The 22,806-nt window shown below is 44.4% G+C and overlaps 1 long non-coding RNA gene across 1 annotated transcript; it reads left to right on the top strand.

Annotated features, from left to right (window-relative positions):
* The first annotated feature begins 3,143 nt into the window (after positions 1-3,143).
* LOC113569034 (uncharacterized) lies at positions 3,144-4,168 on the top strand. The gene is made up of 2 exons (XR_003409685.3): positions 3,144-3,498; positions 3,749-4,168. It is a non-coding gene; the product is annotated as an uncharacterized LOC113569034 (long non-coding RNA).
* Positions 4,169-22,806: the final 18,638 nt, after the last annotated feature.

Genomic DNA, 22,806 nt, shown 5'->3' with positions numbered 1-22,806 from the left:
AAATAAACCCGTCTTAATCTTAATCTCTCTTAAACTGTGCAAAGTGCATCGCAGAGCGTCCACACTCCATCTGCTGCTATGCAGACTGGTCTGCGTATGGCCAATGCACCACTGCCGACTGGATAATAAGCAGTGCATCGTCAACACGGCAGTGGCACTCTGACAGTAGAGGCCTGGCTGTGGGAGTTGAGCCGGTCCGCGCGTACCAGTCCATCGGTGACGTTGGGAATTTTACCTGGGCCTGGATTTCTGCTGTTGATACGCAGGTAGCAGAGACCCTGTGGGGAGAGGGTGTGTGTGTGTGTGTATACGTGTATGTGTTTCCTGTGTGTGTTCGTATCTCAGCGTTTCTTCTGCTCTGTCCTCTTCCGATCGTTCTGGAATGATCCCAGCCGCTTCTCGGCCGGCCTGAGCTCCCCAAGCGTTAAGTGCATTGACAGGAATGATGAGCTAAAGGCAATGTTTCATAGGTGAGGAAAAGACAACCATAACCATGGTTTCAGGCGTGTGTGTGTGTGTGTGTGTGTGTGTGTGTGTGTGTGTGTCAGAGCCAAGCCCCTCAAAAAATGTGAAGAGGAAGAGGCCAACCTGTTCACTATGACTGTGACCACAAAAATCTCACCACACACACACACACACACACACACATACACACACTTCTAGCAGGTCTCCCAGTATTTTCACACCACTGGAGACTGGAGTTTATGGATAACATATTAACATTAATGACACTCCGCTATGAGAGATGGACACTGTCTGAACTCACAGATGTTTCCTTCCCCAAAGCTCCTGTCAGCTTCTTCTCACACTGTGGCTGATGCATTTTTAAACCTTGCTAGGGGAGGAAATGACACAAAGATGGAATTTTAGCAAGTGCTCTCATGTGTGAGAGCCCTGAGGAGGGTGGAGGAGAGCAGAAGCAGCTCAGATGAACCAAACCAAAGAACAAAAATGTGGTGACGTACAAGAAGAAGCATCGCCTGGAATAGTACACGCTCACAGGCTTCTGAACTCGAACTTGAGCACGCAAAGGCACATTACCAATACGACCTTGTGTGCACTGAATTAACAGCTTCCACACTTTTTCTGAGCAGGATTTCAAAGCAACACCCTACAACTGGTCAAGGACCTAACACTTAAAAGTGACAGAGGCAACTTTATGTGACTTAAATAGCTTTTGGTGCCGAATAATCAATAGCTTCCTTTTTAGCACTGCTTGGTCACTGAGGTTTTCTTTGAGCACTTTTTACAAACCTACTTGTTTATTAATGATAGAATATTGCTTGACAGGCATGGTAGATGTGATATGTTCCTTCAGCTTTTTAATGGAGAAAGTTTCTGTTGAATTTTGGCAATATATTGCTCTCGGTTGGGTAACACAGAAAAATGATTTGATGGGTTGATGAAATTTATGCCTCACCCTGCGTGTTCTGAGCGGTGAAACAATGCAACAGGTTTTTATTTGGATTTTCTTCGACTCGCAGTGGAAACTCTGTAGTCATAACTTGGCTCGGTTTTGGGAATGACCTCGCTGCCTCCGCGAGACCAGGAGCGAAGCTCACAGATTCAGTCCCCTGTCCTACGGCACGTCTAACAGCCCAAACCAACACAGCCATCGCCCACCTTCAGAACCCGACACTCGTCTTTCCACTCTGCTGGTTTTGTAATATTACACTGTGTGAGTGGATTTCCACAGTCAGTGCAAGGCGTTCCTTTAAAAAGTGATGACAACAGTCATTTTTGAGAAAGTCTATAGTTCCTCGATGCGTTAAACGTCAACTTGCGTAAGACCATTACCCAGTGCGTATAACAGAATAGGTTTTTATACATCGGTCCTTTATCATGTTTGCCTGTGCTTCCATGTCTGTGTATCAGGCAAAGTCTTGAACTCCTGCGTTTTCTAACATGAACTGTTTGTCCTTATTTGAAGTAACAAGGTTTCTAATAATGTCTGAACACAACCCTCTCTGATGTTATGTAATCACTCACTGACTCCAACACGGAGATGTGAACAGCTGCTTTAAAAAGTACCAGCGCACACGCCGCTATCTTAGCTACCGACCATGGATCAAGTCTGAATCCAAGTATTGAAACTATTTTTCCTCAATTATTCTATTCTGGGGAAAAACCATGAAACATTGATAGAATCAGACTTGACCACAATTAACCTAGTTACATAAAACAAGCATAAATCTTGACTACAAACAACCTACTGACATAAGTAGCTTCACAGGTTCATTGGACAAAGGCCATGTTTACTATGGGAAGATGAAGCTGTTGTTGTTTATTATTAACCTGCTGAGCCAGCTATGAGAGACCTCAGCACAGATATTCCTGAGCCCAGTGACTATGGTTACCAGTAGAGGCAAACGATCCGGCCAGTAAATCCCTCCCCCCCAAACACTCACACACACGCACACACACACACACACACACACACACACACACACACACACACACACACACACACACACTCCGCCCCCCCCACACACACAAACACACACACACGCACTTCCCTAACACACACAGACACACACACAGACACACACACACACACACACACACACAGTCCCCCCCCCCACACAGTCCCCTCCCCCCATACACACAGTCCCCTCCCCCCCCACACACAGTCCCCTCCCCCCCACACACACACACAGTCCCCTCCCCCCACACACACACAGTCCCCCCCACACACACAGTCCCCCCCACACACACACAGTCCCCCCCCCACACACACACACAGTCCCCTCCCCCCCACACACACAGTCCCCTCCCCCCCCACACACACAGTACCCCCCACACACAGTCCCCCCCACACACACACACAGTCCCCTCCCCCCACACACAGTCCCCTCCCCCCCACACACAGCCCCCCCACACACACACAGTCCCCCCCACACACACAGTCCCCTCCCCCCACACACACACACAGTCCCCCCCCACACACACACAGTCCCCCACCACACACACACACAGTCCCCTCCACCCCATACAGTCCCCCCTGCCCCCCCTCCACACACACATTTCGCTCCTCCTCTCCTCCCACACACACATTCCCCACCCCCCCACACACACATTCTTTGATTAACTTGATTTTGTTATTTTTGGCAACCTAGCCACACACGCTATTGGGGAGTCGATTCGGCTCAGCGTGCACATGCTCAGAGCTACCCAAAGTGCAGAGACATGAAACAGAAGGTGGGCAGTAAAGTTCATTCCAGGTCAGCGGCAGCAGAAGGACATGGGCTCGGAGACTAATGCACAGTGCGCTCTCTGGAGCAGTGACTGGGACCTGGGTATTCACAGCGCCGGTCACAGACAGCTGGGGGTGAAACTCTCACTGATGTATCCAGTTTTGCCCCTCCTAGTCCCTAGCGTCCACGAGAAGGGTTTTAAAAAAATTTGTCTCGGAAAATCCATCTTGCAGTGTGTGGAGGACATTAATTCTGTCTGGGAGAGAGATGAAACAGAGGTGTCCTTCATTCCTTAACGACAAAAGTAGGTTTGTTGCATTTTGTCGTGTTTGTAGAAGCTCTTAATACGCAACTTCATTAATCCTGCATATCATCCAGAATGTAACAGATTACTACATAATGCAGATCAATGTAATACATATCCCCCCCCCCACACACACACACAAAAGAAAGTGACCTAAATGCTAAACACTCTTTATTTCACACTCAAGCGGGGACATTTTGACACGGCTGGAATAAACTGTGGAATGCTGTTCCTGCTTCTTCCCCCACAGCTCACAGAAGTCTTGGCAGCCTCGGGAGCTCACAGCAGTCATGCATCATCTATATTTTAAAACTGCGGGCAGAGAGTCTTAAAGACACAGTCTGCTCCTCGCTGACCCAGATTCCTGTCATAGTTACAAGAGAAGACAAGAGAAGAAGTGTAGCATTAGTCTGTCGAGGGAACCCACCGTAGTGCAAACACAGAGCGTCTCAGGACTGACAGGGCACTGTTTACGACAGGGACAGTCATTTCCTTAATGCCTTCTCACTTCCTCGTGATGTATGGTAGGATATGAAAAAGCAGCAAAGCTAGCGGCTTAAATGAATAAATCGGAATATTTTATTAATGCTGTCCTGTTGTATAAATTAATAAATCGGAATATTTTATCAATGCTGTCCTGATGCTTAAATTAATAAATCTGAATATTTTATCAGTGCTGCCCTGTTGTATAAATTTATGTTGTCATTGTGTAACATTTCGTTGGACTTTGCATTTCTCATTGTCAGACTGAACATTTTCACCAGACAATTATGTTTACACTACACCAGCGTTCATTTATTGGATTCTATTAAGATACTTTGTATGCTATACACACGTGCACACATATGTGGTGTGGAGAACCTCAGCAGTGCGGTGATGTGAACTGGAGAAGTTCAGCAGTGCAGTGATATGATATTTACTGAATACTCATGTAGTCCTGCTAAAAGGGGAACTTGCTGGAACAGTAATTCTTAAAAAAGTCTTGGTTGTCATAGCAACCTTGCTTAACTGCTGCTTCCATGAGTGTGCGGGCAGGTGAACTCTGATTCAGGGAGTCCACAATCTTCTGTAAATGTCCCTTTACTCAAGGGCTAAAAGGGATAAGACAGTCGGATAGATGGTCCAGCACGCTGCGCCGTGTGCGGACCACGGTGGACCACAGTGCCTGTGAAAACATTCGCTCTCCAAGAAACTCAAAGGGGTCCGTCAGTGTACGACTTTGTTTCCTGCCGGCCGTGCTTGCATGAATAAGACGGACGTGTCTGTCTGAGGAAACCCCTCCAACACCCCCTGACCCATCTAGCACGAGCATTCCACTCATCAGTCTTCCTAAAAGGAATGAATTCTGCGCATCTTTAAGCTAGTTCGTTTTCACACCTAGACATTAGACCTGTTTTTAGTGATATAATAGATTAAATAAAGCCAACACCCTCATTCACTTTATGAGATTGTGGTTTGGAGATAAATATCGATGTTTTGCTTGGTGTTATGTGCCTTTCTCGTCCGCCCTCACATAAGGAAGTGCAAGCAGGGTGACCTTAACGCGTGTAATAGCAGGTGTCCAGAAACGCATTTCATATTCCCCATAAAAGCAATGATTGAAATGCAAAAGTCAGCGGGTTGTCACTGTGCAGTGCAATGGATGATGGGTTCCATGTGCTCGCGTGTGCGCCCGCGTGTGTGTGTGTGTGTGTGTGTGTGTGTGTGTGTGTGCGTTTGTGGTGTGTGCTAGCAAAAATATGCGTGTGAAGAGATGGAGAAAGAGGAAGAGAGAGAGAGAGAAACGGAAATGCAAGGGTTTTTTTTCTCCATCTCTGTTTCAGAAGAGCCGGCACGCTTTCTCTCGCTGTGGCTAGAAAATGAGCAATGGCTGATTCTCCACCATTTTACACACACACACACACACACACACACACACATACACACACACACACACACACACACACATACACACACACACTATAAGATAACACCGTGATAACCCTGCAGATAACAGCCCACCCTCTTCCTACTGTACACACAGAGTGTGTTGGCTTAGGTCACGCCGTGCTTTTTTTACATCCATATCTAAAAGACTTCACCACACTGGCCACCATTTTAAGCCTCCATCCTGGTCTTTTCCTGCTCTCTGTGTTCAGAGTTACTGTGGACAATACTGTGTCAGGCATGAACAGGAGTATTGTCTCGGTATTAAAAAAGGACACTTATCAGCATATTTCTGTGCGTGTGTGTGTGAGTACAAAAGATAATTAGGGAGCCAGAGCAATCTACAGTGGGCAGCTTGAAGAACAGTTCTGTATGTGCCCAGACAGGTGGAGAATGGGGAACGCAAGAACAGCTCATGAGAGAAGAGCTTGCTGAGGAAATAAAGACTCTGTAGTCGGAAGTCAGACAAGGGCACAGAAATAACACTTTATATCACATTTCATAGTTGAACTTCACCCAAGATAATTTTACATGCCAGCACATGCAATTTTACATAAGCCTTAAAGCAACATCAGTATAATATAAATGTGTAAGGTGTATAGCAATGACTTCAGTGTTGGGTTAACCCCTATAGCATCGAATGAACTCTTATTGTGTTCATCTGTGTTCAGATATAAAACTGTGTGTGTGTTTAATTCAACATTTAGTTTTTTGGTGTACTCTACATGTGGTAAAAAGATCTTCAGAATATCTGATCAAAGAGGACCCCAGATGATGCACTGAGAGACAGTGTCTTGGATACCACATTTCCAGTCTGTCTTTCTGCAGAGCCTGCAGTGTGGTTTGGGGTTTCACTCTATCTCAGCAAAGCAGCAGAATTCATTACAGTGAGTGCTTTGGCAGGGTGGTACATAGTGTTTTCACCCAGCTGGAAATCTCGGTGTTGTTCGAATGCATCCAAGGTCAGGGGAAAATGTATGTGTGTGTGTGTGTGTGAGAGAGAGAGAGAGAGAGAGAGAGAGAGAGAGAGAGAGAGAGAGAGAGACACACAATTGCTGGTGACTCATCACTGGGGCTTCATCACACACACACACACACACACACACACACACACTTATGTGTGACCTTGGATGCATGCACACAAGGCCAAGTCACAAGTGCACAGTTGTAGACAGGAGCAGGGCAGTCGCCCCCCCTGGACATCGCCTCCCTCTCGCCTGCCAACGGTTGCTTGGCAGCACGCTGACAAACTCCATCTGTGAGAGCTACTGGAGAATCGATTAGTGATGAGTGCTTCTTATCACATCTCTGCCACAGGGAAATTAGACCACCAGCGAGGCCGGCGTTTTACTCCAGCACCAGGCCGCTCTGAGCCGCGGCCCTGTTTTTATTTCTTTTCTATATTCTACATAGAAAATGTGCCTAAATTAGCAATTAATCTGTTTGCAATTACTGATCTGGAGTTCATAGACTTAAAAGCCTTTCACCATTAATGTCTGTGACACTGCACAGCATACACAACACTCAGCCACAGTGCATAGTGTGTGTCATGCCATGAATATAATAAGAAAATGTAGGGCATCAGATAATGTGTCTGTTTTATGGGTGAATAAGTTCAGTGCATGAAGAGGACAGCTCTCGTCTGTTACCACCAGGGGTGCCCTGGTCCCTCGGACTAAGTGTCTCTCATGCATCAGCGGTCTCCAGAAAGTAGGGGTGGCCTGAGTCAAATGGCAAAGGAGTCAGACTGTCCATTCGGGATTGGCAAGACATTGGGGAAGGTCTGCTTCTGGATCAGGGTTTGGATTTCAGTTGTAGTGACCCAGATGAGCAAAGACACGTCGGGACCGATCCCGGATCGGCTTTCCTGCAGTTTCCGGTGCTTTACAGCTGTGAGGGGAGGGGCAGAAAGAGAATTCCCGGCACATCCGAGCGGGACTTGCAGGACCAGGGTGCAGTCCGTTTCATAGCCTCCGGGTGAAAATCTAGACACGATTAGGGCCGGAGTGAAATCCAAAGCCTATTTTGATCGCGCACGTGGAAGTGGCGCTCGGCCCAACGGGCTGGTGTTTCGCTCACGGCTTAAATCCTAAACCGGAGCGTCACTGGAACTGAGCTAACCTCTCCATCTTAAAATATATTTTAGACCTATCAGTTGTGGTGACTATGCGCTATAAAGACACGAAGTTGCCAATGGAAACGATGTGAGCAACTTTCAGACCATATTGTTCAAATCAAAGCAGTTGTGCATGGGGCTAGATACAGAGAGGGGCTGGTACCACAAAGTAAAAACAAGACTCCACCCCGTAAACCACTCAGAGCACACGCAGGACACGCCCTCTTCATTGGGCAGGGAATCTGTGGAGAACAGCGCGGGCGCAGCGTTTGCATTGTATCTGCTGCCTGGATACAGAGTAGCCAATAAAACATCAGTGCCAACGTTTCCGTAGCAACAGTGTCAGAGCTCAATCCAAACGAAGCAACTTCCTGAGTCGAAAATCATTTAAAAATAAATAAATAACAACCACAACAACAATAACAATAAATCCAAGAAAATAAAATCGTTTGCTGGATTTGCCTCGCATAAACAAAAAGATCGCGTTTATAATCTAAGCACAGCATAGCGAGTACCACTCAAGGATTTCATTGGATCACATTTGTCCTTGAGAAGACACGTATCTTGATGAAAATATGTGAATTGGCCCAGTCTACTGATGTAAATGAACCCCCCCTCAGAGTAGTTCCTGCTGAAACATGGCCAGTTTATGAAGACTATGAGAGCAGGGGGCTGGGCTAAAGAGAGAGAGAGAGACATTTGGAGGAAGGAGACATCAAGCAACTTTGCCCCATGTGCCCGTCGAAGCCATTGTGACAGCTTGTAAAAATGCTCCGGTAAACGTGTAGGCGGAGTGGTCTGGTTTTCACTGGCAGACACCCATATGTGATTGGGAAGGAACCTTCAGAGCAGGCCACGCCCTGACCCTAGGTGCGCCCAGGAAGGCGCGACGGGCAACGGAAACAGGAACGCAGCCTCCGACCACACACTACGGAATGCCGCCGCTGTCACGTGCGCATGGAAAACCGCACGTTTAGAGAATGATGCATAATGGATAAACTCCGGTACTACAATAATGCTTTGATAGACTTAACACGTTCGACTTCACGTTGTCATAAAACACAAGTTTCTTCGATGCGTCTGCACGCTGTCAGTATAAAAGGTTTGGGCACGCCTCACGAGACCTGCGGAATATCTGTGGTAATCATTAGGCATTTGCACTAATGCACGCTAGTGAGTCTTCACTTCCATGCTCTCCTGTCTCCAGTCTGGGAATTCCCAAAAGAGCCATTGCCTTTGGTGTGCTTTGCACACGTGGGCTACACAATGCGGCTCTCACACACACACACACACACACACACACAGGCAAACGTGTGGCATCTTCAGCGTAAGCCGATATCGTGGAAGTCTCTCCCCTCTCCTCTTCTCAATGCAGCCGAGCTGCTACAGGAACCAGCGCGAGACAGAGGGGAGGGGAGAGAGAGCTCGTGAGCGAGCGCACGCCCTTTCACCTACATTCAACACAAGCTGAGCCTGTCTGCTCTGGGTACTGTGCGCCCGGAGCTGTTGGTAAGTGTTCCCTACACTGAGTGCTGCCATTCCCTGCTAGCGCCACGCGAGAAGAGAACTCGGGAGCGTTGGGATTCTTCACGGTGGGATGCAGAGCACCCTTCTCAAGTAGTCCTGCCGCCGTCTTTCATGCAGGCCCCACGTGTAGCCACGTGCAATGATGCAGTCAAATGTGAAGATCGTTAAAAGCATCAGACACAGTGGCGACATCAGCTGCATCAGAGAGCGTTGTGAAAACAGCACGTTAGTCCGTGAGCACGCATGGAGCTGCACTCGAGTTCCCTTCCTGCTAGGGAACTTGGATAATGCACAAGACGCATGCACGCCCCCCACCCCTAGCAAAACTGCGGCGCTAGTTCAGTGACCTAACACGGCCCTGGGAATGACTGTGTTGGGCACTAATTGATTGAGCAAAATAACTAGTTGCCATGGCAGCGTGGCACGCTATGCCGGAGAGTGTTGTAACAGCAACCGGCTAAAGTGTCCCTGTTCTCAATGCCCTTACAGCTTGGTACAGTTAATGAGCGCGTCGCCCACGGGGATAACCTGTTATTAGCGGTGTGGTAGTTCCTCTTTCCCGATCATACGGTATCAGCTGCCAGTCACTTTCAACAGTGAGTTCATGCTGAAAAGTCAGGACAGCAGCGAGACAGCGTTTACAGCTTCCGCGGCAAAATAGCCGAGAACCACCTCTCACCGCACGCGGGAGCACGGATGTGCAGTGTGTCTGCCGTCGATGTTCCCAGGCAGTGGAGCGGGTCATTATAAAATCACAAAGAGGATGATGGATGGGAACATGGCCCGCACTCTCTACACACCAACACACCCGATGTGAGTCAGCATATAGCATATATATCTCCCAGGGGACCAATTCCATTATCTAGACCTGCAAGTAGGCTAGTCCTCACTGCTTATAAAGGCAGCCATTCCATTCATGTCATATGTATGATATACATAATGAAATTGTTTTCAACAAGTAACCCATGACAGGAGAAAAAAAAGGATTAAATTGCACTCTGCAATTCTAGGCATCAATTTATTATTATGTATGAAAACACCAGAATGATTAAACTAAGGGCACCCAGCACTTATCCACCATAATGGTGTTATGTGTCATGTATATATGAGAATTAACATTAAAGTCGCTGGCAGGTGAAGTGAATAACATTGATTATTGCACCTATCAGGGGGTGGGACATATTAGCAAGTTAACAGTTAGTTCTTGAAGTTGATGTATTGGTAGCAGAAAAAGGTCTGAGCATCTTCCACGAAGCTTTGTGTTGCGATGGTTAGATGATTAGGTCAGAGCAACGTGAGCATCGAAACTGAACTGTGGTACAAAAGGGGGTCTGGTCTGATGAATCATGTCATCTTTTACTTTATGTTGGTGGCCAGGTGCATGCGCACTGCTTACCTGGGGAGGAGATGGCACCAGGATGCACTATGGAAAGGTGGTAGGGGTCGTGTTCTGCTGGGAAACCTTCAAGTAGGCAGTTCTTGTAACCGTCTTCCCGTCTCTGGCTTCGACTGGGAGAATGTTTTGCCCACTCCTCTATGCAGAATTCCTTCAAATGGAATTCCTTCAAATGGGAACAGTAGAGTTTCAAATCCACCACAGGATCTTGATGGGGTTTAGAGCAGGTATTTAACATGGCCGTGTGAGAAACCTCCATTTCTTTCTTGCCAACTGTAGCTTAATGATGCATTTACTGGAATGTATAAGGTCATTGTTATACTGCAAGGTCCCGCTTTCCAGTCGAGTTTAGGTTTTCTGACAGATGGCCTCGCGTTACCCTTAAGCAACTTCCTCTGGTACGAAGCAGAATTCTTGGTGGTTTTTGACACGGTGAGTTGCTTAGGCCCAAATCCATAACATTCCCTAACCATAGCGCCACGCTTTCCAGATGGTGTCAGGTTCTTCTGGTCAAATGTTGTCTTGGCTTTTGGCCAAACATGCCGCCTTATGCTGGGGCTAAATAGCTCAATCCTGAACTTGTCTGCGCAAAGCACAATTTTCCAGAAGTCTTCGCCTAAGTGCTCAACTGGCAAACTTTAGTCTTGCCCTGATGGGTTTTTTTTTCTTGACATCAAAGGGTTCCTTCTGGCACACTTCCCATGTTCATCAGATCTGTGCAGTTTCTTTGCAACAGTGTCATCATGCACTGTGACATGGACAGTAGAAAGCGCTAGCTGTAGGTGCCATGATAGGCTGTTTGGATACTCAGAGACTTCTTAGCGTATTTGAGGTTGACGTGAGACAGGATCCTCCGGGATCTTTTAGATGTTCCAGTCGTTTGCACCTGATCTGAGCTTCCTGATTCTCATTTTATGTATTTAATGTAGTAGGGGTCTAATTACTTATTACACAGAAAATGCATTTATTGTACAATGGACTATAAAATGTACATGTTGTGTGATGTTTTATCACCGCTATCTATCGATTTATATATATATATATATATATATATATATATATATATATATATATATATATATATATATATATACATACATACACACACACACACACACACACACACACACACACACAGGGTGTCTGAAGCTGTAGGAGGGCAAATGTTTATTATTTTATATATATATATATATATATATATATATATATATATATATATATATATATATATATATATATATATATATATATATATATAAAATCTCCTTTTGTGCTCAGTTGGACTGGCAGATGATAACTGAACATCCAAGGGCACTTTGCAAAGAGCTGGCTGGGGTGCGGTGTTCATGCAGTGTTCGGGCAGCCGAGCTTTTTCATGGGGGCTTACATAAATAAGTGTGAGGGGCCAGTGCACTATTTCCAGTCCCGAGGGCTGATGGTCTCAGACATGCAGGTGCAAGCACACACACTTTCTCATTAATTAGCTCACTGTCATTTAGAGTGAAAACCAGTGATTGAGTCTCATAATAGTCGTCATCACAAAGACCTCATACCATTTCGGATGGAGCTTAGACGGGTTTTTGTCCAAAGGAGAGCAGCTCTCGCTTCCTCTGCACGTCAGAAACGAACGAAGCACGATCGCATTTGACTGGTCCAAACATCCCAACTTTTCCTCTGCTCATCTCGACCGGCTCGAGTTCATGCTGCACCAACACAGGTGCAGCAATACAGGTGATTCGAGAAGCGCGTCAGAACTGTACAGGGATTTTGGCCCAGGAGAACACAATACTGTCTGCATGTTGTTCTTCATCACAGGGTCAAGGCAGGTAAGGGTCAGTAAATACATTTGCTTCGTTTGACCAGACTTGATGACTATGGACACAGAGGAGCCTTAATGTCTCCCAGCAGGAAGTATTTAGATTCTTGAAGGGAGTTAATGAGAGCTCGGTTCTCGTTACTCCATAGGGGAATGAAAATCAGTTCATTTTATGTCTCCTCTAACGCTCACCCTAATATATTCTACCCAGTAAAAGCAAACTCAGACAGTGGAGGAATTCCAAAGATCTTTATGTCCAACAGCTGTCAAGATTCAAACCTTAGGGACATAACTAAACCAAAGAGCCCCTTCTGACTGCAAACCTGGCCTCAGAAGGCACAGAAATGTGTGTAAAACCTACAACTTCTTTTTGACTTTTTATTTATTTTATGGTGACGTGGATCTAAATCGAACCTCTGACACCACTCCTAAGATTCTCTTGTTCTGCATTTTCTGCTTCCTAAATGCAGAGATAAATGTGTGATGTATTCTGAATTAGAAGAGTGTCTGGTATGAATAAATACTTTGAGTTCATCATGAGAAATAAGGCAGTGAAGGTTTAGCTCCGACTCACACATGCACGTGAACACACACACACACACACACGTGCGCACACACAGAGATTCAATCTGTTCAAACACACGGAGTGTAAGGCTGGAAATATTATTAGTAACTATAATTGGCTCATGCTGGAGTCTAAAATGGCAGATGTTTGAGTCGATGTGCAGCAGAATTAGTAATAGGATGATTAACCTTTTGAAGTCAAATATAAAATTTTGCCTTCACATTTGCCTCCATCAGAGGAAAATGTTAAATGTGAGCTTCATCTGAACAATCAGAGACAAGGATAACGCACAAATCCAAGTTCACACCACCTGGAGCTGATGAAGTTTGTATAACGCGTCTGAGAACGCCAATAGCACAGTATGCATTCAGCGCCATAATGAAACATTACGAATCGTTTGGGAGTGCAAAGGTTTGTAAACTGCAATCCATCACTGTGCACAATATCTTTTCAAGTTTATCCATTCGGAATTTCATAGAAAATTAAAAGGGAAAATAATCTTCACATTTCACAGCATTTTAAAAGCCACGCTGATAAGATGTAGTGCAAAAAAAAAAAAAAAACTTCCCTTGTGATTCCATAGGGCCTGAACTGATTGTGTTGTTTTGGGTCACAGTGGCCTTGGAGAAGTGCAGGCATGACGCATCCAGAGGCATCACGTGCCAAGCTTAATGATTTTAGCATAATCGCCATGAATAGCGTAAAACTGTTCTTTATGTTAATCGACCTTCTGAGTGCATGAGCGTCTGTAACCTGTCTTCCTGTGCCTGAGCACACCAAGGCCCGAGGTTGAGTCAGTCCGCAAGCTGCATACATAATGAAGAACTTCTGGTAACTCATCACTGCACACTGCACTGTGCAGCAGAACTGGCCCAGCCAGACTGTTATATTGCAAGCATTGTCTTCTCCAGGTAGGGCATATGATGTCACCATAAAATGGTAATAACACAATAACTTTTGGATTGCTTTTTAAATTTCTTTTTTGTTGGATCTTATTAAATCCTCCGTTAATTATGCTTTGAATGTGTGTGTTGTGTAATGAGAGAGAGAGAGAGAGAGAGAGAGAGAGAGAGAGAAGAGAGAGAGTTTATAGTAGTCTTGGATGTTGATCTCAGTTTTCTGAATTAGATTAGTGATCAACAATGTGACCGCCAGCTGGCACTATGGCCAAGTATGGCTCCCTCTTCTATCAGACCAGGCGAATATCTGCAGGGTTTCCAATGAATTAAAATTCACTGAATTTGATAAGACAGGTACGTTTAGTTCAGTGGCTTATCCTTTGGGGGAGTGTTTGGCATCTGACTTATCAGCAGAATATTAGTTTATTAGGTTGATCATTAATAATGTAACATACACAGCTAGTGTGCTTTGAGCGAATGAAAAAAGAATTTCGATTTCATGTCAGAATGTAAGGAACAGTCATACTGTAATCAGTATGGTGCAAATCCCACTGCAAGGTAATTCTCAAACGCTCCAGGTTTTGGGTTGTTTTCGGACGAAACATTTCCAAAAGCATTTGCAAACAAGGCTGAAATGTTGCCAGTTAGAGGAGACATTAATAAACATGTCAGCTCCAATATTTGTAGTGATAAGTCATTACCCCCAAATTTTTTTTATAAGGCTGTCCATCTGTCTCCCAGATTATACTTATATATATATATATATATATATATATATATATATATATATATATATATATATATATATATATATATATATATATATATATAATGTGTGTGTGTGTGTGTGTGTGTGTTATATATGTGCGTTTAAACACACATATACACACACATATATATGTGTGTGTGTGAGTGTGTGTGTGTGTGTGTGTGTTATATATGTATGTTTATATATATTGCTCACATATTTTCATACACTGATGTTTCCCTATATTTTGATGGATCTCTCTGTCTGCGTGGGGTGTGGGGTTAAATGCTATTGTGGTTGCTAAGGACTTACAAATTGCATAGGAACAATGTGCCCTGTGTTCAGTGGCCAGACTCCTGCTGGCCTTTACTCCAGCCGAGGTGATATAACGTAGCAGTTGTGTAAAGACAGGGAACTGATTAAACAAGCGTCTGACAGCTCAGACTGGGTCCCAGCCTGAGCCTCGGTGTCTGTGGTTTATACGATACGAAGTCATAAATGTGGTGTGAAGAAATACTTGCTTGGTGCTGGTGAATGCGCAGTGTTACCTTATGAAAGCTGATTCATGGCTCGTGGTACTGCAAGAAGACTAGTTACAAAATGGGTTCTAATATTCTAAAATAAGGCCTAGAATAATGTTGTAGAAATCACTGTGTTGGCAGAGAAAGAACATTTACAAAGAGAAATTGCTTCTCAAGTTAGTTGAGAGTGAATAGGATAGAAAGAGAGCATCTGGGTAGAACGCATGTGAAATATTTTTAATTATTCCAAAAAGTTATATGAAATATGAAATGATATGAAAGCGGCATGAGGTAGCATGGAGGCCAGAGAAGGACATTGAGAATGTTGATGACCACACTTTATTGCCTATTTCCCGTGTTTAACGGCGTTGTTTAGTTTGTACCGGTGGCCATGTAAGAAGTGACATTCGAGCAGCTTGCTAGTGTGTGTATATTAAATGGTTTCATGAGAGTGTGTGTACGTGTACTTTCGTCTGCCCAGCCTTCCCCCAGGAGCTGCTACGGGAAGTAACGGTGATGTACTGCAGTCGTAGGTAATATGGTGGCGGGGAAAACCCAGCACAGGGCAATTGCTGGAGTGGTAATGGAACTTTAGTGTGCCTTTCCTCTGACACATCCAGCATAGCTCATCAAGCGCTCGGCTAACGAGCGGGCGGGTCAGGTGCGAGACACGAGGCACATGTCTTAAACACGAGGTGATGCAAGCTTCCGGAGGAGGACAGTGGTTACGCTGTAGTCTCCGGAAAAACAGCAGGTTTCTGAGGAACGGTGGCCTGGCTTTGAGTGGTGACTCCTTCTTATTTTAAGAAACTACTCCACAATCCACAGTATCGTCTCCACCACGGGTGCTGCTGGCTGTCGCGTGAAGGTTCGCGATTGAAGAAGATCTGGTACCTAGATCAGAATGAATCAGCTTCTAGCCGGAGGCCTTCTACCCCTTAATGGCATAAACAGATTTATGCTCTGTGATAAAACGTGTTATTAGCGTCTGAGCGGCTCGTCGGTCTGCGTGTGACTCGGTGCATCCCGGCGCACGAGCAGGCAGCACACCGTATGCACAGCTCAGATAACGACCCCAGGCTAAGGTCACTGCTCACCCAAGCACGGCTCTCCTCTGTAGCCTTTATTTTCATCGTGACAGAAAAATCTCTCTGTTGGAAAATTTGTTATTGTACAACTACATTTTTTTTAGATCTGGCAATTACGTGCTGTCCAGTGAGAAACGATGAATGTTGGGAAAAACACTTAAAACATTTGAATTTATGTAGAATATATCCATTGATATTAATGGTGTGATATAAAAATATTGATGGGCTAATAAATGAAATATGAAATAATTTCTACATTTTTAGAACTGTTATGGCATATTATAAGACATCTGATACTAACGTGCTACACTAATTCCAAATGATGTTGTTGACATGTTGGGATGCAGAGATGCCTGGTAATGCCTGGTATTCACGTGCTAATGTCATATTTCTTTAGTAACCTAGCATGTGCTGTTCTGGGGTCTTGTCGGTCCTGAGGGATCATGGTCTAGCCTGCAGGGGGGTGGGTACAGCAACGGGAGGCCAGACGATAACCCCTTCTGTTGTGTTAAATGGTCGCCACACCTTCAGGACAAACCTTCCCGGTCCTCCCCCGGGCCCCGGCAGGATGGTAGATCCTACATCTGTGACCATTGCTCCTCCACAAGCTTAGGCGTAAATGCGTAGTGCTAAGCAGATTGCTTCGTTCACTCCACATCATTCCACAGTGCTAAATATTTGTTGGTTGCTTGTTAAGATTTGTTTTTTATATTAATTTTTGTTTCTTTGTAGTGTTATTCTGAAAGCCCTGCAGACAGTAAAAAATACTGCAGTATACATTTGACAAGCTGAGCAGTTTCTAAGTTAAGAATTCGTGTAACCATGTTATTTAGAAGCCAAGATGATCTCTCTCTCTCTCTCTCTCTCTCTCTCTCTCTCTCTCTCTCTCTCTCTCTCTCTCACATACAAAACCAGGCATAAAAACCCCAGAAAGGTACACATCCTTATATATATTAGATATATGACGATGTACCAATTCACTTCAGAAATATGATCAAGAAATTCAGTTGGTTCTGTAAGCTCCTATATGCCCGTGGGAGGCTTATTTGGTACATATATAGGTTATGCTGAATTTAACCTTCTGAAGCAAATTACACTATGTTGCAATGGCAACATATTATTAAAGCTTTCTTTGTATATGTGGGAAGATGTAAATTTATCGCTCCATAATTTTAACAATCCACCACATGGCATATTTCATTCACAGCAGTAAAACTAGTAAGAAGGAGGTAAAAGGAGACTATAGTGCAACGTAAGAAAAAGGAGCACGGTCCGTGACACTCTGTTACTCTAGAACACTCCATGACACTCCATGACACTCCATTCCCCCAGAGCTCTGTGTGGTACTACAGCCCAGAAGCACAGCAGGTCGGCCACGGGTGGAAGCTACGTTCATATGAAATGTGAGGGCTCTTTAAGAGCCTTGAAGCCAGAAACATCCAGATGACCTTGGCCCTGAAAGCGATGCATGTCCAAGCAGTGTGGGCGGGGGAGGAGGGTGAAGCGGGGGGGAAGAAAATCAATTCCAAACGCACTGGAGGTCGATACGTGTAACATAAAACTGGGAAGTCAAAAGAGAGAACGAGAGAAAGGGATGGATGTGGTAGGTACAGAACTCTCTATAGTCTAAATGACTTTCAGTGAGGCTGCACTCCTCAGGTAAGATGTAGAATTCCATTAAAACATTTCAATATCTATATTTGATGCACCGAAGCTGCCAAACACAGCGACCTGTTACAGAGAGAGAGCCTCCAGGACAGAAGGAGGCCAAGGCCTTGGAGACCTCGGCTGTAACAAACACCTTGTCCTAATGACTTCCACGAAATACGTGTTTTCCTGCGGTACTGATGTCACTCCTCCGTTGCTGAAACTCGTCTTCTGATGGATGGATCACAGACTTTACTAGCAGTAGGAACACAATGTGAATTTAGCCTGTGGCTATTAGGTTCACATTTACCAATGTGTAGCACGAAATCTGCACGAAACAGTCCAATTTAGGCACATGTTCTAAAAATGAGAAGTATGTTCAAGATTCTGTCTGAAAACAAATAAAAAGGTTCAGTAATATTTCTTCAATCTTCAAGGATATATACTGTTCACCTCCATAAACTGTGTGTGTGTGTGTGTGTGTGTGTGTGTGTGTGTGTGTGTGTGTGTGTGTGTGTGTGTGAGAAAGAGAGAGAGTGTTTTAATAAAATTAGAGATTATGTTATCATAGCAGGGAGTTCTTTCTCCTTGGAGGTAGTGCTTTGAGGATTCTGGAATATCTCAGTTTTCTAATTAAAGAACCTCTGGCAGGGACCACAGAATAAATCTTTTTCCGTTTGTCCTGACATTTCCGCAATGTAAATTCCTCAGCATCTCTTGTGGTTCAGAACAATGGAGATTCGTTTTGAGTCTTTTTTTTTTCTTGTCACACATCACAGTTTCTCAATCAGCATCACAACGACACACCTGTCGGTTTTCTAACACCTGCTCTACCTGTTCTGCAGTATCATTTGTCACCTGCAGGTATAGAACAGCCCAACTCCTTTACTGGGTACATGATAAACTGCTGAATCTCACCGCAGTGAGAGATGGACTGCAGCCCATCCCGTTCCCGAGAATGTCACCTGGTCACTGACGACACAGTGCACAGCTGAGAGACGAACCTTAAATCTGAAACCTAGCCATAGCTGTACACCTCTGCACGCCTCCTGCCAGGTAACCATACTGTTGCCCAACATAAACAAAAAAAAGCTTATTTTTGTTTCCACGTTCAGGAAATGTCACCAGATCGCCCAGCTATATTAAGGCGCTTTTGCACCACCAGTTAAACTCAGCCAGCACTTGGTACTTTCAGGAAGAACAGAAAGCTTCCATAAAGGCTGTTAGTGGCTATGACAGATATAGTAACTGCAGCAGGTCATTAGAGGTACGGCAGACAGAGAGGACCTCTGAGGAGAAGCTAGCCTGTGGAGACAGAATCAGCATGAATCATGCATTAATCTCAGAGAGTTACTCCTACTCCTGCTAAAAGATCATTATATGCTCTGCAGCCAGTAATGGATAGGCACAGAAGCCTGCCATAACGTTTTAGCATTTCTGCTCCATAATTAGCAGAACATATTTGATATGACTTTACTGTTTCTGTAACACTGACAAAATAGCTAAAAATGCAATACAAATTAGAAGCATTTTGACTAAATAGCTATGGGGAAAAAATAGGAATCTACTGCAAAATTGTCAGTTATCTCTGGTTGTTCTGCTCTGCTGACAATATTTCTCCTAAATTCCAAAAACAATTATTGTCAATTAGAGCACTGACTTGCAGAAAATGGCAACTGGTCATCATAAAAAAATGACAGTTGTTTTTATTCTCAAATATTGCAAAGAAAACAAGTTCATCTTTAAACAACATAGTTTATCTTTAAACAACAAAGTGCTAATGCTCTTAGTAAGAGTTCAGAAATCAGTGTGTGCTGGAATAACCTGATTTTCAATCCCAGCGTTCCTGCTTGTCACCTGTTCCCGATCACATCACGTTGTTCTGTTAAATAAGATTTGGTTCAGGATCATCTAATCAGCACCTCATGAGATGAGATGTACCTGCGTCGGAATTCAGCTGATTGTGAATGTGTGCCATAGATGTAGAGATGAAATTCTGGTGCGGCCTCTTAATTTTTTTCTAGAGCTGACTCAGCTAGGTATTTTTCCCACATTTTGAATGTCAAGGAAGTGGCCGCCTTCCTACTGGAAACCAGTGGAACAGTTGCGGTGGGGCGCGCAATTGAGTTCTGTTGCCCCGTTCTCTGTTGGAAGGAGGAAGTCCTGTGGCCTGTTATTTCTACCCTCTAGAGTAGAAGAGTGGGTGGTGGCTAGAAACGTAATGCCCATTGAGCACAATTTTGTTAAAAGGATTTCAGAATGTTCTCTAAATTATTTTTATGACTTGTATAAATGTTCTTTTTATGCCGTACTTATATTTTTATATTTTTTATTCTCAAAGCACAATGTTTCTAAGAACATAATTGGAATAAGTGGGAATGTTATTTTAAGTAATATTTCTGGAAAGTCATTGGAAAATCTTGACAATCTTAAAGGTATTAAATTAGGATTCCATCGGGAACCACATTTGCTGTGTGGGATTTTATTAAGTTTAGTAGTTGTTTTAGGAATACTAAAGGTGCGGCCAACAAACCTCTGGAGCATGATGAACACACACTAGTGAACCCACAATAGTGATCCTGCTCTGGTGAACACACACTGGTGAACATGCACTATTGAACCTGCTCTTGTGAACACATTAGTGAACCTAGTCGGGTGAACACGCACTGGTAAACCTGCTCTGGTGAACACACACTGGTGAATCTGGTATGGTGAACCCAGTCTGTTGAGTACACTCTGGTGACAGTCTTCATTTAGCAAGGACAAAGCATTATTCATTATTATCACAAATGTTTCCATGAGTGCTCTGTAAAATTCCATGAGCTTCTTCGCTATGGTGCAGCAGGAGCGCTCAGAGAATGATCCGCAGTGCAGGCTGCTTAAGGAATAAACCTTGGTTATCCTGGGACACAAAGAGGAGCAAGCGGTTCCCGCTGGACTCAGTCGTGGATCAGAAGCGCAGACTCAGCACGGCTATTTATAGAGCGTGGAAACGAGCAAAACCAGAGCAAGAGCGGCGCAGATAACGCGGCTAATTTATGAGCTCTAATCTCCCATTACAATGCGGCTGATTGCTCTCCAAATGAAGATGACTCTCCCTCTGCCTCTCGCTCTCTTTCTCTCTCTCTCGGTTGTACCGTGTTACCTTTAATGCACTAGTATCCTTAGGCTGATGCTGAATCACGTGTCTGTTATGTGGTGCAACTCAAGGTGATGAAACATGGACACAGTACTTAGCCATTGGCCACAAGTGAGAGAAGTGTTACATAAGAGTAACCGAAATACATACACTGAGTCACCATTTGACTTTTAACCTTTCCGTTCGTGAATTAAAAATCTACTCAAAAATGACTGTTTGACACAGGTTAATATGTCAAGCCAGTCAGTAAGTGTTACTGTCCAACACGATGTTATTATGTCAGTTACTAAACACAGATTCAATAAGGCGTCATCACAATGGTATCAGGCGTTCTTTGAGAAGAGGGAGAGTGTTTCAAATGGGTCAGTCAGATCAAATAGCATTATAAAAGAGCACCTGACGTTTGCTATGAGTCATGCCACCTCTTTTCTGCTTGGTTTATGCACTCCGGGCACAACCAGTTCCACTCCTGCCAGTTCAATCATTCTTTCCACTAGTCACAACACTAAACGGGGAAACCGTGCATGCAACAGTAAAGGCCTTTGGGAGACCATTGAGAAACATCTACTATTTAACTGCATGAGCGCTGCACAAAGCGGTGGGTGAGATGATGGTTCCTGTATCAGGAGCTGAGCGCTTTTTCTCCAAGGACGCTGATGTTTTTAATTCAACGTAGGACTTTTCAGAGCTGCTAGTTCACTCTGGTGCCATTTCAACCAGTCAGCAGAACTTGATTAAACTGTACAGTTCAGTTTAAGGAGCTTAGGGTGCATGTTCAGTACGGGATAGGTCAATTTCAGAACCCCATTAATGAGTTACGGGAATGAGGCAGCATTTTCCACCTTCCTTCCTGACTCCTAGATCCAGCCATCTCGGCTCTCGGCGTGACCCAACCCCCACCCCCAGCTCCACGCTCCTGCCTCCACCCTGGAGACATGGGTCTTAATTACCCCAAACAGAACCCTGGTCAGGAGAAGCATGGTCGACAGAGCGTACTGCTGCTGTTGAGACCCCCCCCCCCCCCCCCTTGGCGTAGTCAAAAGCAATGTTTCCAGAAGTCACTCTGGATTTTCAGGTTCAGAGAGCAGGAGGCATGGCATGACGTTCCCAGTGACATTCATCGGGAGGTCAACACTGCCTCTTTATCCGCATTAGCATCCCGGGAGCAGCAAGCCTCCTGCAGCTAGCCTGGCCGCTTTAGTGTCTTATGTTGTGCAAACGTAAAGGAAGTAGAGACCTTCCTCACGTTCTCGTAATGAGACAGGACACTTAGAGAGTGTGAAAACCTCCTCGCTCTGCAACTTCTCACCTTTTCTCAGTGTGATTACTGGGGGTCAGACTAAAGTGCTATTCTACATGCCGTTCTATACGCCATTCTGCACATCTTCTCTTATCTTGTGTACTGCTTGCAGCCGGTTACTCTACGAAGCGTATTCAGCATAATCCCGGACAAAGAGGCCAGAATTTGCCGCCACTTAATCTAAACAGAGTTGGACTTCCAAAACACCATAGTGTGCACCTTAAGTTTTATTTTCTGATGCTAACATTTTAAAAATTGTGTCAAGGGCATGGGGTTGGACACACAGTGAAAGGTCCTGACTGAAATACTGTCTCAGTCAGCCAGCAAGAGGAAGTGTCCCTGTTTAGTAAATGGAAAGATTTCATGATTTTTTAATGAATTGATTTTTTTTTCTTTAAGAACCAATCCTAAAGACCCATATTAACCTTATGCTCTTTATGTTTATTATATAGTTATATTTATCTGTGCCTTTTTTAAAATCAAAAGACTTTTATATAAAATCCACTCTAAATGGTGGAATTAATTAAATTAGGCTATATTCATATACCACTGTGGCATTGTTTGTATTCTAAATATTTATTTAATTACTGAATAATTGTGGCAAATAATAATAAAATAAT

Source organism: Electrophorus electricus, chromosome 26 (genome assembly GCF_041902795.1).
Source record: "Electrophorus electricus isolate QZ-2024a chromosome 26, ASM4190279v1, whole genome shotgun sequence".
NCBI lineage: Eukaryota > Metazoa > Chordata > Actinopteri > Gymnotiformes > Gymnotidae > Electrophorus > Electrophorus electricus.
This window is presented reverse-complemented; position numbering and strand designations above follow the sequence as displayed.